The sequence below is a fragment of the Pseudophryne corroboree genome, chromosome 6 (assembly GCF_028390025.1).
Source record: "Pseudophryne corroboree isolate aPseCor3 chromosome 6, aPseCor3.hap2, whole genome shotgun sequence".
NCBI lineage: Eukaryota > Metazoa > Chordata > Amphibia > Anura > Myobatrachidae > Pseudophryne > Pseudophryne corroboree.
The window spans coordinates 301,914,072-301,931,859 of NC_086449.1; the positions used below are offsets into that span (position 1 = coordinate 301,914,072).

General features: G+C 48.0%; 1 protein-coding gene across 2 annotated transcripts in view; it reads right to left on the reverse strand.

Annotated features, from left to right (window-relative positions):
- Positions 1–17,788, reverse strand: part of MYO1E (myosin IE) — a 347,330-nt gene that overhangs the window by 197,360 nt on the left and 132,182 nt on the right. Inside the window, exon 1 of one of the 2 annotated variants that reach the window (XM_063926191.1) lies at positions 2,335–2,499. The exons of the other annotated variant lie outside the window; for it this stretch is intronic. The gene's annotated coding sequence lies outside the window, so the exon portion shown is untranslated. Of the gene's footprint in view, positions 1–2,334; positions 2,500–17,788 lie in introns of those variants that run through there. 2 annotated transcript variants of the gene reach the window in all.

The following is a 17,788-nucleotide window of genomic DNA, read 5'->3' on the forward strand; positions in this document are numbered from 1 at the left end:
ACCTGGCTCCGCCTGTGGAGCCCCAGCGTCATGCTGTGGACTTAGAGGAAGCGGGGGATGACTTTTGCTCCTGGGAACTGGCTGTATGCTGCATCTTTTTCCCTCTACCTCTGCCTCTAGGCAGAAAGGACGCGCCCTTAACCCGCTTGCCCTTATTGGGCCGAAAGGTCTGTACCTGATAATACGGTGCTTTCTTTGGCTGTGAGGGAACATGGGGTAAAAATGTAGACTTCCCAGCTGTTGCTGTGGAAACAAGGTCCGAGAGACCATCCCCGAACAACTCCTCACCCTTATAAGGCAAAACTTCCATGTGCCTTTTAGAATCTGCATCTCCTGTCCACTGCCGAGTCCATAACCCTCTCCTGGCAGAAATGGACATTGCACTTATTTTAGATGCCAGCCGGCAAATATCCCTCTGTGCATCCCTCATGTATAAGAGTGCGTCTTTAATATGCTCTACGGTTAGCAATATAGTGTCCCTGTCTAGGGTATCAATATTTTCCGAGAGGGAATCTGACCACGCAGCTGCAGCACTGCACATCCATGCTGAAGCAATAGCTGGTCTCAGTATAACACCTGTGTGTGTATATATAGACTTCAGGATAGCCTCCTGCTTTCTATCAGCAGATTCCTTCAGGGCGGCCGTATCCGGAGACGGTAGTGCCACCTTCTTTGACAAGCGTGTGAGCGCTTTATCCACCCTAGGGGATGTTTCCCAACGTGACCTATCCTCTGGCGGGAAAGGGTACGCCATTAGTAACCTCTTAGAAATTACCAGTTTCTTATCAGGGGAAGCCCACGCTTCTTCACACACTTCATTTAATTCCTTAGATGGAGGAAAAACAACTGGTAGTTTTTTCTCTCCAAACATAATACCCTTTTTTGTGGTACCCGGGGTAACATCAGAAATGTGCAACACATTTTTCATTGCCTCAATCATGTAACGTGTGGCCCTATTGGAAGTTACATTAGTCTCATCGTCGTCGACACTGGAGTCAGTATCCGTGTCGACATCTGTGTCTGCCATCTGAGGTAGCGGGCGTTTTAGAGCCCCTGATGGCTTTTGAGACGCCTGGGCAGGCACAGGCTGAGAAGCCGGCTGTCCCACATTTAGTATGTCGTCAAACCTTTTACGCAAGGAGTTGACACTGTCGTGTAATTCCTTCCACAGAACCATCCACTCAGGTGTCGACCCCGCAGGGGGTGACATCACATTTATCGGCATCTGTTCCGCCTGCACATAAGCCTCCTCATCAAACATGTCGACACAGCCGTACCGACACACCGCATACACACAGGGAATGCTCTGACAGAGGACAGGACCCCACAAAGCCCTTTGGGGAGACAGAGAGAGAGTATGCCAGCACACACCAGAGCGCTATATAACACAGGGATCCCACTATAAATGAGTGTTTTTCCCTTATAGCTGCTTATATTATATATACTGCGCCTAAATTTAGTGCCCCCCCTCTCTTTTTTACCCTTATGTAGCTTGACACTGCAGGGGAGAGCCAGGGAGCGTCCTTCCAGCGGAGCTGTGAGGGAAAAATGGCGCCAGTGTGCTGAGGGAGATGGCCCCGCCCCTTTTCCGGCGGACTTCTCCCGCTTTTTCTGGAATTCTGGCAGGGGTATTTTTACACTTATATAGCCTTCCTGGCTATATATGGTGTAGATTTGCCAGCCAAGGTGTCTTATATTGCCCTCAGGGCGCCCCCCCCAGCGCCCTGCACCCATCAGTGACCGGAGTGTGAGGTGTGCATGAGGAGCAATGGCGCACAGCTGCAGTGCTGTGCGCTACCTTGTTGAAGACAGAAGTCTTCGGCCGCTGATTTTCAGGAACACTTCTTGCTTCTGGCTCTGTAAGGGGGCCGGCGGCGCGGCTCCGGGACCGAACATCGAGGTCGGGTCCTGTGGTCGATCCCTCTGGAGCTAATGGTGTCCAGTAGCCTAAGAAGCCCAAGCTACCACCAGTTAGGTAGGTTCGCTTCTTCTCCCCTTAGTCTCTCGCTGCAGTGAGTCTGTTGCCAGCAGATCTCACTGTAAAATAAAAAACCTAAAATATACTTTCTTTCTAGGAGCTCAGGAGAGCCCCTAGTGTGCATCCAGCTCAGCCGGGCACAAGATTCTAACTGAAGTCTGGAGGAGGGTCATAGTGGGAGGAGCCAGTGCACACCAGTAGTCTAAAGCTTTCTTTTAGTTGTGCCCAGTCTCCTGCGGTGCCGCTATTCCCCATGGTCCTTACGGAGGCCCAGCATCCACTTAGGACGTCAGAGAAATATATTTTAATAAACTTTGTATTTGGGAAATATAGATATGCTTATGGCAAATCTATACCTGTAAGGAGGCTAAGGACACGCTATAAAATGACTGCTCTGATATGTGGCTGCATCTCGTGTCTGATGGCTGGCAGGAGCAAAGAGCAAGAGGGGAAAGGAGCTCCAGAGGAGAGGATATAAAAGGCAGAGGCTGCTGGCTGTTGTGGCAGTTGGAAGAGTTAGGAGAGGGAGTGATTTGGGCCAGCTAAACCTCAGTGAGAGGCTGAGAGAGGTAAGGAAAACGATGGTCGCTGATGAGGAGGGAGACTTGGGGAGTCTCCAAGTGTTTGCTGAGGGAGAGGTGATCAGGGAATCCTATCCACAGAATCAGCTGACAGGTGTCATCAAGCAGAGGAGGATCTTCAGGGACCTGGTGCTGAATGAACAGACACAATGAGAGCTCTGTATAATGCCTGTACCAGACCGCTTAAGCGCTGTCAGATATATCGGTCATTGGAGTGTACAGCCGATAAATTGAGAGACTGTCGGCAGGTGGATAACTGCGATATGTATCTGAACAATGTAGTTCAGACATATCGTGTCGGCGTTGAAGCACAGCCGATGGCTGATATATCTACAGATATATAATCGGCGCATTTGGCTATGTATACAGGTGGTCTGCTGTACTCTAGCTACTTTTTGATTCAATATGTGCAATAATGTATCCAAAAATACAGTATTACTCTGTATAATGTTGTATACAGACATGTATTTGATGACTAACTCAAGCAGGTGCCATTTATAGAGACAATTATTCAAGCACCATGTGACACAGCAGTCTATCACTCAGATAAAAGAAGTAAGCTCTATTGGGCATGGCATGCAAAAGCTCATATGACCAGAGATTGAACCAAATCTGACTTAACGATTCTATTCTGAGTGAGAGAGGAAGTGCCCAGCTGGATTTCATTGGACTCATTGTTCAGGCAGTTTGATTCATCTTTTTTGTTTTACTGTGACTTCTTGTTTTATCTTCGCACTGATTTCCTCTTTCTACAAGTGCTAAAGTATAAAAAGTATGTTTGATCATTGCAATAGATGGGTCTGTCTTTGTTACTGCTCCAAAGCACAATCTGGGACTCGGAAAGTGATCTACAATACATTCTAATCTAAACCAGTGGCCTCCAGGCTCCCTGTGTGTAGTACATATATATCACAAAAAGTAAACCTTTATCCTGCACTAAAATTTAAAATTGTCCTTGTTTGTGGAAGTTGATAGATGCTCCTCTTATAAGACCCCTGCCAGATCGGGCCTACACTAAATCACATATACAAACACCAAGAGACCGCTTATGGGGCCTAATTCTGAGTTGATCACAGCAGCAAATTTGTTAGCAGTTGGGCAAAACCATGTGCACTGCAGGGGGGGGCAGATATAACATGTGCAGAGAGAGTTAGATTTGGGTGGGGTGTATTCAAACTGAAATCTAAATTGCAGTGTAAAAATAAAGCAGCCAGTATTTATCCTGCACAGAAACAAAATAACCCACCCAAATCTAACTTTCTCTGCACATGTTATATCTGCCCCCCCTGCAGTGCACATGGTTTTGCCCAATTGCTAACATACTTGCTGCTGCGATCAACTCAGAATTACCCCCATGGTGTAGTAAATTCAATAAACCATTAATGATGTTTCAGTAAACATTATGCCTAATTTTGTTCTTATCTAAATATCTTTTACACTACAAACGTTGCTTTTTTTCAGCTACTTTCTTGCGAGCTTAGTGGGATTCTTATTCCTCCAAGGGTATTCTTCCACCGAATGCACACAAGAAACACAGCCTACAGCCAATCATAGAACAATATAGCAATTATTAAAAGTAACTCTTAAAACAAGCTTGAATGGTCCCCCTTAAAATACATTAAAACAATACTGAATATGTGCAACCCCTTTGGGATGAATCAGTCACACACACTAATATATATATATAGTTGGGTCAAGTCCGGCACTCTCACAAAGAATATAGACAACTGGCCGGGTGCCTCACTCTCACCATGAGGTGTAATATGGGCAGAAGAAAACGGGTCTGGGACTTCAGGTCGACACACCTTATGTCGACACCAATTGGTCGACACACCTTATGTCGCCATGGACAAACTGTTGACAGAGACAAAATGTCGACATGGAAAAAAGGTCAACGCGCGTATGTTTTTTTGGGGTCGTTTTCTTCGTAGAGTGACCGGGAACCCCAATTTCGTAGTGTGACCGGGAACCCCTGTCTTGATAAAAGGGACGGAGGTCCCTGAAACGTTGACCGTTATCACAGCCACATATCCATTAAGCCGCCCTGTAAGTTTAGAAGGTGGGTCTCCATGGCTTGGACAGCACATCCCACAGACTCAAGTGGATTGAGATCTGGGGAATATGAAGGGCAAGTCAACACCTTGAACTCTTTGTTAAATTCCTCAAACCATTCCTGAACAATTTTTGCAGTGTGCAAGAACGCATTATCCTACATTATCTATTAAAAGAGGCCCCTGCTATCAGGTAACACCATGTCATGAAGGGGTGTACAAAGTCTGCTACATTGTTTAGGTACATGACCAAGTAATATTCACATGAATGCCAGGACCAGGGCCGGTGCAAGGTAATTTGGCACCCTAGGCAAAACTTATGCGCCCCCCCCCCACACACACACACTCTGTGCCTCTCATACCCTTCACTGTCAAACAGCCCCCCCCCCTTTATTCTGTCACTCAGCAAACCACCCCCCCCAATCTTTGTCTCTCAGCAACGTTCACTGGCGACTACTCTGTCTCACGTGTGCCTGTGAGCCGTGGGCGCAGCAGTCCGTAATGTTGGCATCGCGCTCCCCGGTTCCTGGAAGCCTGCAAAGTGGGAGGCAGTTGTGCCGTCCAGCTGTCCCCATATGTAGTCTGCATTGTGCTGTCCGCCCTCTCCGCATCTGTATGTGCTGCATTGTGGTGCTGGCCCCCACCCCATCTGTATGTACTGCATTATGTTGCCCCATATTAATATATATATATATATATATATATATATATATATATGTAGAGAGAGAGAGAGAGAACTCACCAGCCTGTGTACAGGTAAGCCCACTAATGGTGCTATCAGATGACGTCTTACGGCTTCACTTGGATGGCCGTCTGGCCAGCAAGCCTCTGCATCCATTGACAGAACAACACCCCTGCTCCCCTACGCCAGTACATCATTATGTCACACCGGACCAGCACTCTCCCCCACTGAATCAGCTGCTCCAGTACCTTCTGGATCCAAATAAATAATTTTCCATACAAACACACAGCGGCACTTGGAGTCTTAATTTTAACTTTCACACTGGGCAACTTTGAGCTGAAAGCAGGTCACTGTTGGTGTGTTGAACTGCTTTCAGTCGCCCAGTGTGTATGCCCCAGCGATTACCGCTGATGCGCGCTCCCGCTTCATCGCCGGCAGCCGCCATTCATCTGCTGGTATTACAAGTAGATGAACGGCGGGGTGAACAGCTTTCCATAGCCGTTCACCCCCGGTGACATCGCTGGGAAGTGGGGAAAAAATTGCTCAGTGTGTATACACATTAAGTGTATTCATAATCTATATCCAACATTTTGGGGCTGGATCGCCCCTTTGTCAAGGGGATTTACCTTGGCAAAGGGGCAATCCAGTCCCGAAACGTTGGGTATAGATATGAATACACTAAGTTAAATTTAAGACTCTGGTGCCGCTGTGTGTTTGTATAATTTTTTTTTTTTAAATAATAGTAAATAGAATAAAATATATATATATATACATATATATGTATATATATATATATATATATATATATATATACGCAATATCTACACCATTATATGTTGCTGTACAGTACTTGGCTTGTTATGGCCTCTCCAGCTGTGATGTCACTACAAGTTCCAGCACATTCAGCTGACAAGATCTGCTGGGACTTGTAGTCCCACTACATATGGACAGGCGCAGTCAGCAATCAAATTACTCTTAGAGCCCCTACCTGTTCTTAAACAGCTCATGTACCAGAGCTGTCCCCAACTGCATAAGACCAATCTGTCTGTGGACAGCAGGGACGGACTGGGAACTAAAAAAATTTCTAGAAGTGGCCACATGTGGGTGGCACCAAATCAATGGTAGGCGGAGCCAACACCAAAGTAGGCGGGACAGTACACAAGGCCATAAATATGGGGTGCGAGCAGTGCCATCGCGAAAAGGTCCTCGGGGCAGCACCCTGTGCTTTGGATGTACTTAGAATTGAAACTTTTGTTTCCATGTGCCTCCAGACTGGCACTGCACTGTAAATGCACAGTATGAGCCCAAATTCACATTACGCCACACAGTAGGAGCCAAATTCACATTACACCACACAGTATGAGCCCAAATTCACATTACCCCACACAGTATGAGCCAAATTCACATTACGCCACAGTATGAGCCGAAAATCACATTACGCCACACAGTATGAGCTGAAATTCACATTACACCACACAGTATGAGCCAAATTCACATTAACCCCGCACAGTATGAGCTGAAATTCACATTAAGTATTTCCCCAGAAGTGCCAGTTACAAATACCACCAGAGGTGCCAGATACAGATAATCCCCCAGTAGTGCCCATCGCCGCCGCTGCTGGTTTGCTGCCGCTACTTGTCCTCCTCACTGATGCCTCCTGCGGTGGTGGCCATTTGAAACATGGCACCGGCCGTCAGCATATCAAAGCTTGCGGTCCATCAGCCAATCAAGAGCCGCTGCTTCTGGTCCGCAAGTTCTGATTGGCTGATGGGCGACACCACATTTAGAATGGCCGGCAGCAGGGGGCGGGTTGTTGAGAGAATTGATCGGCACGCAAGGTGCTGACCGCCGAGTGGGATTCAGTCAGGGCCATTTCTCCTGATAGTGGGTGGTGGCCGCTGCATGCACCGCACTACATTGGGTCGGCTGGCGGGGAGGTGGCCCCGCACACCAATAACCCCAGAATTTGCCAAACTGTGTTTAATCCCTGTGCTCCTTGCATGTAGCTGTTGATGGGCATCAGCTTACCTACCTCAGCAATATCTCCCTAATGGTGGGTACTCACTGGTAGATATATCTGCCGATCAATTGATCGGCAGATATATCTATGGACGGATCGGGCAGTGTGTTGAGCATACACACTGCCCGATCCGTTGGGGACTGACGTCATGAACTGGATGGGCGTGTACACACGCCCGCCCAGTTCAGCTGTCAATCACCGCCGGCCGCCACATCATGTGTACGGGCTGCCGGCTGGTTGCCCATACACACACAGCGATGCGCCAATATATCGGTAGATATATTGGCCGTCGGCTGTGCTGCGGGGCCGACGCGATACGTCTTTGAACAACGGAGTTCACAGATGTATCGCGTGTACATACTGGCCGATGGTCCCGCAATATATATTGGCCGTTCAAGAGAACGGCTGATATATCGGCCACTGTGTAGGGGCCATAATTCAAATGTATTTCATTTAAATATCCACTGGGGCTTGCCCCAAAGCAAAACTAATGGCCAGTCTGACCCTGTCTAACACATAATGTAACTTTAATGGACATACACTGGACCCATGCACTGACAATAAGATGATGCTATCTAGATATCATATTGGTGACTAAGTTTGTAAATAGTGAGTACACTATTACCTGCAGGAGCTCTGTGCTGGATCCACATAGCTGGCGATGGAGGGGAGGAATTGGAAATCGCGGGCCGTGGGAGGGGCGGAGTTTCAGAAGGGGGCGGAGCCTTAGCTTCTGGATGGTGCTGCTGCTGTAACCAGGAAAAAAATAATAATCCTGGGGGAAGGAGATCAGGCCAGGGAAGTCTGCACTGAAGGGCCTCCACTCTGCTGTTCTGCAGCAGCTGTCGTGATGCCGACAAGTGAAGAGCCTCTGCTCAGACTGCCCTGCAGGACTCTTATGGCAGTGTGACGTCTCCCTTGCACACCCTGCCCTCCGGCTTTCCTGGACTTGCAGGAGGCTCAGGGAAAATAAGATTTTACTTACCGATAAATCTATTTCTCGGAGTCCGTAGTGGATGCTGGGGTTCCTGAAAGGACCATGGGGAATAGCGGCTCCGCAGGAGACAGGGCACAAAAAGTAAAGCTTTTTCCGATCAGGTGGTGTGCACTGGCTCCTCCCCCTATGACCCTCCTCCAGACTCCAGTTAGGTACTGTGCCCGGACGAGCGTACACAATAAGGGAGGATTTTGAATCCCGGGTAAGACTCATACCAGCCACACCAATCACACCGTACAACTTGTGATCTAAACCCAGTTAACAGTATGATAACAGCGGAGCCTCTGAAAGATGGCTTCCTTCAACAATAACCCGAATTAGTTAACAATAACTATGTACAATTTATGCAGATAATCCGCACTTGGGATGGGCGCCCAGCATCCACTACGGACTCCGAGAAATAGATTTATCGGTAAGTAAAATCTTATTTTCTCTATCGTCCTAGTGGATGCTGGGGTTCCTGAAAGGACCATGGGGATTATACCAAAGCTCCCAAACGGGCGGGCGAGTGCGGATGACTCTGCAGCACCGAATGAGAGAACTCCAGGTCCTCCTTAGCCAGAGTATCAAATTTGTAAAATTTTACAAACGTGTTCTCCCCTGACCACGTAGCTGCTCGGCAAAGTTGTAATGCCGAGACCCCTCGGGCAGCCGCCCAAGATGAGCCCACCTTCCTTGTGGAGTGGGCCTTTACAGATTTAGGCTGTGGCAGGCCTGCCACAGAATGTGCAAGTTGGATTGTGCTACAGATCCAACGAGCAATCGTCTGCTTAGACGCAGGAGCACCCATCTTGTTGGGTGCATACAATATAAACAACGAGTCAGATTTTCTGACTCCAGCTGTTCTTGCAATATATATTTTTAATGCTCTGACAACGTCCAGTAACTTGGAGTCCTCCAAGTCACTTGTAGCCGCAGGCACTACAATAGGCTGGTTCAGATGAAATGCTGACACCACCTTAGGGAGAAAATGCGGACGAGTCCGCAGTTCTGCCCTGTCCGAATGGAAAATCAGATATGGGCTTTTGTAAGATAAAGCTGCCAATTCTGACACTCTCCTGGCAGAAGCCAGGGCTAGAAGCATGGTCACTTTCCAAGTGAGATATTTCAAATCCACCTTATTTAGTGGTTCAAACCAATGAGATTTTAGAAAATCCAAAACTACATTGAGATCCCACGGTGCCACTGGAGGCACCACAGGGGGCTGTATATGCAGCACTCCCTTAACAAAGGTCTGGACTTCAGGGACTGAAGCCAATTCTTTTTGAAAGAAAATCGACAGGGCCGAAATTTGAACCTTAATAGATCCCAATTTGAGACCCATAGACAATCCTGATTGCAGGAAATGTAGGAATCGACCCAGTTGAAATTCCTCCGTCGGAGCACTCCGATCTTCGCACCACGCAACATATTTTCGCCAAATTCGGTGATAATGTTGCACGGTTACTTCTTTCCTTGCTTTAATCAAAGTAGGAATGACTTCTTCCGGCATGCCTTTTTCCATTAGGATCCGGCGTTCAACCGCCATGCCGTCAAACGCAGCCGCGGTAAGTCTTGAAACAGACAGGGACCCTGCTGAAGCAAGTCCCTCCTTAGAGGTAGAGGCCACGGATCTTCCGTGATCATCTCTTGAAGTTCCGGGTACCAAGTCCTTCTTGGCCAATCCGGAACCACTAGTATCGTTCTTACGCCTCTTTGCCGTATAATTCTCAATACTTTTGGTATGAGAGGCAGAGGAGGAAACACATACACCGACTGGTACACCCAAGGCGTTACCAGCGCGTCCACAGCTATTGCCTGCGGATCTCTTGACCTGGCGCAATACCTGTCCAGTTTTTTGTTGAGGCGAGACGCCATCATGTCCACCATTGGTCTTTCCCAACGGGTTACCAGCATGTGGAAAACTTCTGGATGAAGTCCCCACTCTCCCGGGTGAAGATCGTGTCTGCTGAGGAAGTCTGCTTCCCAGTTGTCCACTCCCGGGATGAACACTGCTGACAGTGCTATCACATGATTCTCTGCCCAGCGAAGAATCCTTGCAGCTTCTGCCATTGCACTCCTGCTTCTTGTGCCGCCCTGTCTGTTCACATGGGCGACTGCCGTGATGTTGTCCGACTGGATCAACACCGGTTTTCCCTGAAGCAGAGGTTCTGCCTGGCTTAGAGCATTGTATATTGCTCTTAGTTCCAGAATGTTTATGTGAAGAGACGTTTCCAGGCTTGTCCATACTCCCTGGAAGTTTCTTCCTTGTGTGACTGCTCCCCAGCCTCTCAGGCTGGCGTCCGTGGTCACCAGGATCCAATCCTGTATGCCGAATCTGCGGCCCTCCAATAGATGAGGACTCTGCAACCACCACAGAAGAGACACCCTTGTCCTTGGAGACAGGGTTATCCGTAGGTGCATCTGAAGATGTGACCCTGACCATTTGTCCAACAGATCCCTTTGGAAAATTCTTGCGTGGAATCTGCCGAATGGAATTGCTTCGTAAGAAGCCACCATTTTTCCCAGGACTCTTGTGCATTGATGTACAGACACCTTTCCTGGTTTTAGGAGGTTCCTGACAAGCTCGGATAACTCCTTGGCTTTTTCCTCCGGGAGAAAAACCTTTTTCTGAACCGTGTCCAGAATCATCCCTAGGAACAGCAGACGAGTTGTCGGTATTAACTGGGATTTTGGAATATTCAGAATCCACCCGTGCTGTTTTAGCACTTCTTGAGACAGTGCTAATCCCATCTCTAGCTGTTCTCTGGACCTCGCCCTTATTAGGAGATCGTCCAAGTATGGGATAATTAATACGCCTTTTCTTCGAAGAAGAATCATCATCTCGGCCATTACCTTTGTAAAGATCCGAGGTGCCGTGGACAATCCGAACGGCAGCGTCTGAAACTGATAGTGACAGTTTTGTACAACGAACCTGAGGTACCCCTGGTGTGAGGGGTAAATTGGAACGTGGAGATACGCATCCTTGATGTCCAAGGATACCATAAAGTCCCCCTCTTCCAGGTTCGCTATCACTGCTCTGAGTGACTCCATTTTGAACTTGAACTTCTTTATGTACAGGTTCAAGGACTTCAGATTTAGAATAGGCCTTACCGAGCCATCCGGCTTCGGTACCACAAAAAGAGTGGAATAATACCCCTTCCCTTGTTGTAGAAGAGGTACCTTGACTATCACCTGCTGAGAGTACAGCTTGTGAATGGCTTCCAAAACCGTCTCCCTTTCGGAGGGGGACGTTGGTAACGCAGACTTCAGGAAACGGCGAGGTGGATCTGTCTCTAATTCCAACCTGTACCCTTGAGATATTATCTGCAGGATCCAGGGATCTACCTGCGAGTGAGCCCACTGCGCGCTGTAATTTTTGAGACGACCGCCCACCGTCCCCGAGTCCGCTTGAGAAGCCCCAGCGTCATGCTGAGGCTTTTGTAGAAGCCGGGGAGGGCTTCTGTTCCTGGGAAGGAGCTGCGTGTTGCTGTCTCTTCCCTCTACCTTTGCCTCGTGGCAGATATGAATAGCCCTTTGCTCTCTTATTTTTAAAGGAACGAAAGGGCTGCGGTTGAAAAGTCGGTGCCTTTTTCTGTTGGGGAGTGACTTGAGGTAGAAAAGTGGATTTCCCGGCTGTAGCCGTGGCCACCAAATCTGATAGACCGACTCCAAATAACTCCTCCCCTTTATACGGCAAAACTTCCATATGCCGTTTTGAATCCGCATCGCCTGTCCACTGTCGCGTCCATAAAGCTCTTCTGGCCGAAATGGACATAGCACTTACCCGTGATGCCAGTGTGCAGATATCCCTCTGTGCATCACGCATATAAAGAAATGCATCCTTTATTTGTTCTAACGACAGTAAAATATTGTCCCTGTCCAGGGTATCAATATTTTCAATCAGGGACTCTGACCAAACTACCCCAGCACTGCCCATCCAGGCAGTCGCTACAGCTGGTCGTAGTATAACACCTGCATGTGTGTATATACTTTTTTGGATATTTTCCATCCTCCTATCTGATGGATCTTTAAGTGCGGCCGTCTCAGGAGAGGGTAACGCCACTTGTTTAGATAAGCGTGTTAGCGCCTTGTCCACCCTAGGAGGTGTTTCCCAGCGCTCCCTAACCTCTGGCGGGAAAGGGTATAATGCCAATAATTTCTTTGAAATTATCAGCTTTTTATCAGGGGCAACCCACGCTTCATTACACACGTCATTTAATTCTTCTGATTCAGGAAAAACTATAGGTAGTTTTTTCATACCCCACATAATACCCTGTTTAGTGGTACCTGTAGTATCAGCTAAATGTAACGCCTCCTTCATTGCCAAAATCATATAACGTGTGGCCCTACTGGAAAATACGGTTGATTCGTCACCGTCACCACTGGAGTCATCGCCTGTGTCTGGGTCTGTGTCGACCGACTGAGGCAAAGGGCGTTTCACAGCCCCTGACGGTGTTTGAGTCGCCTGGACAGGCACTAATTGATTGTCCGGCCGCCTCATGTCGTCAAACGACTGCTTTAGCGTGTTGACACTATCCCGTAGTTCCATAAATAAAGGCATCCATTCTGGTGTCGACTCCCTAGGGGGTGACATCCTCATATTTGGCAATTGCTCCGCCTCCACACCAATATCGTCCTCATACATGTCGACACACACGTACCGACACACAGCAGACACACAGGGAATGCTCCTAACGAAGACAGGACCCACTAGCCCTTTGGGGAGACAGAGGGAGAGTTTGCCAGCACACACCAAAAGCGCTATATATATATCAGGGATAGCCTTATAATAAGTGCTCCCTTATAGCTGCTTTGTTATATCAAAATATCGCCATAAATGTGCCCCCCCCTCTCTGTTTTACCCTGTTTCTGTAGTGCAGTGCAGGGGAGAGACTTGGGAGCCGTCCTGACCAGCGGAGCTGTGAGAGGAAATGGCGCCGTGTGCTGAGGAGATAGGCCCCGCCCCTTTTCTGGCGGGCTCGTCTCCCGCTATTTAGAAACATTAGGCAGGGGTTAAATATCTCCATATAGCCTCTAGGGCTATATGTGAGGTATTTTTAGCCATTATAGGTAATCATTTGCCTCCCAGGGCGCCCCCCTCCCAGCGCCCTGCACCCTCAGTGACTGCCGTGTGAAGTGTGCTGAGAGGAAAATGGCGCACAGCTGCAGTGCTGTGCGCTACCTTTTGAAGACTGCAGGAGTCTTCAGCCGCCGATTCTGGACCTCTTCTGATTTCAGCATCTGCAAGGGGGCCGGCGGCGTGGCTCCGGTGACCATCCAGGCTGTACCTGTGATCGTCCCTCTGGAGCTTGATGTCCAGTAGCCAAGAAGCCAATCCATCCTGCACGCAGGTGAGTTGACTCCTTCTCCCCTCAGTCCCTCGCTGCAGTGATCCTGTTGCCAGCAGGCATCACTGTAAAATAAAAAACCTAGCTAAACTTTTTCTAAGCAGCTCTTTAGGAGAGCCACCTAGATTGCACCCTTCTCGGCCGGGCACAAAAATCTAACTGGAGTCTGGAGGAGGGTCATAGGGGGAGGAGCCAGTGCACACCACCTGATCGGAAAAAGCTTTACTTTTTGTGCCCTGTCTCCTGCGGAGCCGCTATTCCCCATGGTCCTTTCAGGAACCCCAGCATCCACTAGGACGATAGAGAAAAAACTTTTACCCAGGCTTGCCTACCCTCCTAGCGGGAGGCTGAATGCAGGAGGGAACTAGAGCATCTGATGACGGGGAGGGAGGGCAGCTCTCCCCATAGTGACCGACCGCTGCCCGCAGTGCGCTCAGCTCAGTGCAGTGATACAACAGCACGGGCTGCTGGGAAGGTAGGGTAGGAGAGAAGCGCCCTCTCTCCCTATACGCTGCTTTGAATGATCTGCTTCAGCTGCGCTGTGTGCGATCCGGGGAGGAAGGTGATTGTCACACGCAGGCTAGGGTGGTCCTGTCACTGTGCACATCGGCGGGTCCTCTTATCTGTCAGGGCGGGACGACGTCACCCTTTGATGTCGGCTCTGACCGGGACAGGTATCAAGTGTGCGGCGGGCGCGGCGATACCTGAGCGTACCCGGCCGCATACATGAATCACTGGTCGGCTCTAGTTTCTACATTAGAGTGTGCACCCGTTTGCACACCTATGAAACTACTGTTTTTTCAGGGCAGCATCAGCGGACCGCCCCCTCATGTCTCCCGCCCCTAGGCAGCTGCCTAAAGCTGCCTAGTGGAAGCGCCGGCCCTGGCCAGGACCCAAGGTTTTCCTAGCAGAATATTGCCCATAGTGCATCATGGTGCCATCTCTTTCCCAGGTAAACGATGCACCCGGACATGCACATAATGTAAAAGAGAATGCGATTCATCAGACCAGGCCACCTTCTTCCATTGCACCCTGGTCTAGCTCTGATGCTCAGTTGCCCATTGTAGATGCTTTTGGTGATGGACAAGGATCAGCAAGGGCACTCTGCTACAGTAGCTCTTTTGTGGGATCGGAACAGATGGGCTAGCATTTGCTCCCTACATGATCAATGAGCCTTGGGCACCCATGATCCTCTTGTTAGTTCGTCGGTTGTCCTTCCTTGGACCATTTTTGTTAGGTGTTAATCACTGCGTACAGGGAACACCCAACAAGACATGCTGTTTGGGAGATGCTCTGTCCCAATCATCTAGCCATCACAGTCTGACTCTTGTCTGTCAGATCTTTAGGCTTGTCCATTATTCTTGATTCCAACACATCAACTTCAAGAACTGAGTGTTCACTTGCTACCTAATATATCCTACCCCTTGACAAGTGCCAATGAATGTTGCTCACTTCACCTGTCAGTGGTTATAATGTCATTGCTGATTGGTGGATATATATCTATATCAATATAATCTATATATTGTGATGCCATGGGGTAATTAACTCGGTAGAGGGGAGAATTTGTGCAGTGTCTATGTGCTCAAACAGGATACTGCACAGCTTTTTAGGTAAATTAACAGAATGGTGCTTTACTTTTAGAATAAATGGAACATCACAAGTTAACAGAAAATAACCGCCTAGCCCCCATTCAGGCACTGACTCACTTCCTCGCCCCTGACTAACGTTGGACAGCTAATCTGCAAAACTAGAAGAAGTCTCTTAAATGAAAAGTATCAGTCCTGTTTCTCAAAGGCAGTATGCACAGTCTCAGTCCTGCAGGGCAACCCAGGCTTCGGCCTGGTCTTTGCTCTCAGTTTCACAAGGACAGTGTCAGAGAATTAGGCTTTTACATGTATCCTCCAGGTCTGACCCTGCAAGGTTTTTTGGGAGTAATTAACTTACAATATTCTACAGTGCTGGGTAAGATATAGTCTAGGAAAAATATATTAATAGATGTGAAGCATTAGAACTTGAGGTTTCATTTGGTTGTGGACATCATCTGAATAATATTATGTTCTCATACAAATTTAAGGGCTTTCAAATTACACTTAATAAGTGTGAACTTTTATAGACTGCACATAGAGTTATTGTAACCAATACATTATTAAACCAAAAACTTGCGCTAAACATATTCACATTTTTTTGCAAATTATGTCGCTCTCTCAAATTTTAAAATACCTTTTGGTAAACTAGAGGCTTAGGGGGTAATTCAGACCTGATCACGCCTCTGCAAATTTGCAGAGGTTTGCAAACAGATAGTCGCCACCCAGACCGAGTGAAAACCCGCCCTGTGCAAGTCTGCATATGCCTTGCGAAAATCACTGCGAACGCCGGTCAGCTGCAAATCAGTTCGCAACTCACTCACCATCAAATTATTTTTCCAGTCTGTGCATAGCCCACTACCTAATCGATAGAATCAGGCTGATCGGGGCTGGAGCGGACATCACGTACCCTCCCTGAAAACGCTTGGGAACGTCTGCATTTCCTGACACTACCAGAAAATGGCCAGTTACCACCCCCAAATGCTGGCTTCCTGGCAATCAACTTGCGTATGCCTAGCGATCAAAAAAAAAAGTCACTGGGAATTCTCTTTAAAGTACAAAGGACTCCCAGGACTCTGCCCCAACGGCTGTCTGCAGACACCCTTTGATCCTATTGCAGCTTTGTATCTAGGTGCCAGGTCTGGAGCCGTTTTCTTCACGCCGGAGTCCAGCCTGCAAGGGTTCAGGCGTGTATGACTACCCGCAGCCATCTTTGGGTGCGATCAGTGGGGAGTACATGCTAGTTTTCTCTATTGTGCTGCTGTCGTCTTTAGCGATAACACGCTATCAGGGCTTGCTCGCAATCTGCAGCTCTGCTGCCGGCTATGAAATTCCCACGCTGAACCCGTGGCGTTGAACTTTCCTGCCGTAACGCTGTGTCGGATTGCTACTAACCAGGAATGTAAAGCTACCCACCTTCCCTACTTACAGTCACTAATGGCAACACCTGCCTCAATGGATATGAATACCACTATTATCATTTGTTTGGCACAGGAACTTAGTGACTTGCTGCTACTATTTCTAGAGAAATAGAGGTATCACCCGCCTGCTGTCTCGTCTGGACACTGAAGATGTCTGCTGATCCCCCCTCCAAGACCGCGGATGTCTTTATAGATGCCGACTCTTCAACTGCTGTGATGCCCTATCCTCCTGCTCCAAGTTTTCAGTACCCAACTACATCCAACCTCATCTCCTCTCCGGGCGATTTGTGTTCTAATGTTAAGATGGACTGTTGACTCACTAGAGGACACTTGGGTATTCTGTTGTCAGCCCCCTACCTTATGTGGCCTGACTACTACATTTTGGAGTCGTTGTCATCACAAATCCCGCACTGGTATCCATGGAAATTGCTAGTCGACACACATCTACATGTACCCGTTTACAGTTCCCGGCTGGCTTTACCATTATCAGCCACATGGTTGCTGCCCACAAGGGGATTTGTCTTGCCTCCCAACATGTATGCGTTACCCCTATCTCCAGGCTTTCTAGGGGCAGTCACATGAAGAAGCTGTCGATACCTTTTGCTCTCCTGCCTTTTTTCCTGCTGACCATGTTCTGTGACACGGACCATGTAAATGAAAAGCTAGGGGTTATCCTGGCCCCATGGCTTACATTTTTTGGAATCTTTTCTTTGTAGTGTAGGGAATAGTAGATTTAGTTTAGTGTCTACCCCGTCTTTGTTGTATGGCCCATCAGACTTTTAAGGCTGATCCCTACATTATGTTGCTTATACTCAAGATTATATATCTGCCACATCTTCGTACTCAAGCCCATCAGGTCGTATTGGGTAGTTATCATGATATCCACCTACAGTATGTATGTAGGGATGTATCATTTGACTTTAAGCCTTTCCTTAGTACTCAAGTTCGTGTTTTAAGGTCTCTCTAAATACAGTTATACTACAGCTGGGATGTCTGTCCTTTAATTGTACCTTTGGTTGAATTATTTTCTATGTATAGGTTTCTACCCTGTAGCGATCTATGGCCCTCTAGGCTAACATAGTTATTCATAATATTTACTGCTGGTGAATACACAGATACATTCATCTAATGTTAGATTTTCTGTG